Genomic DNA, 604 nt, shown 5'->3' with positions numbered 1-604 from the left:
TGCAGGTACTGGAGACCTGGGCATATTAATAACAGCATCGGTTCAGGCAGCAAACTTGGGCAGTGTGGTCAAGAAAGCTCCCCAGTGAGATGTACTGATGGAGAAAAAGGAGCAATTAGCACCCATTAGCAGGCTTCTGGGTTGTCAGATTGGAGGCGCTGGTAAAGCTGAGGGAGGTCCTTGGTCTTACAAAGGAAGGGGAGAAGGGAGGGGAGAATTGGGAGCTGTGTGGCCTTGCAGTGCGAAAGGTCTACTGTGGTAATGAAGTAAAACATGTCTCGGCGAGTTTCCTCACCCTCAGCACACAGAACAGGTACACCTTATCTTCCAAAGCAAACACCTCTCCTCTTACACTTTGGCTTTAATTTAACAGGTTCCTCCGTGCCCACACCTGCAGCAGTCTGCTATTGTTTAACCCGTGTTTGGGAAACAGATCCCGCTGGAAGGTCACAGCTTTTGCCAGCCTCCTCCTCCTCCATCATCCTTTATGACGATGGTGCTGGAGGGAAGCACTGCCACAACACTGGTTTGCAGTATCGATGGGCTGGCACTGCTCCTTCTCCCTGATCCCCAACAGAGGTCTTACGAAGTTCAAGGGTGGCAC

The sequence above is a fragment of the Empidonax traillii genome, unplaced genomic scaffold (genome assembly GCF_003031625.1).
Source record: "Empidonax traillii isolate 1590-97213 ecotype Southwest subspecies unplaced genomic scaffold, ASM303162v1 scaffold377:size560545, whole genome shotgun sequence".
In the NCBI taxonomy this organism is placed as follows: Eukaryota; Metazoa; Chordata; class Aves; order Passeriformes; family Tyrannidae; genus Empidonax; species Empidonax traillii.
Note: the sequence above shows the minus strand (reverse complement) of the source record.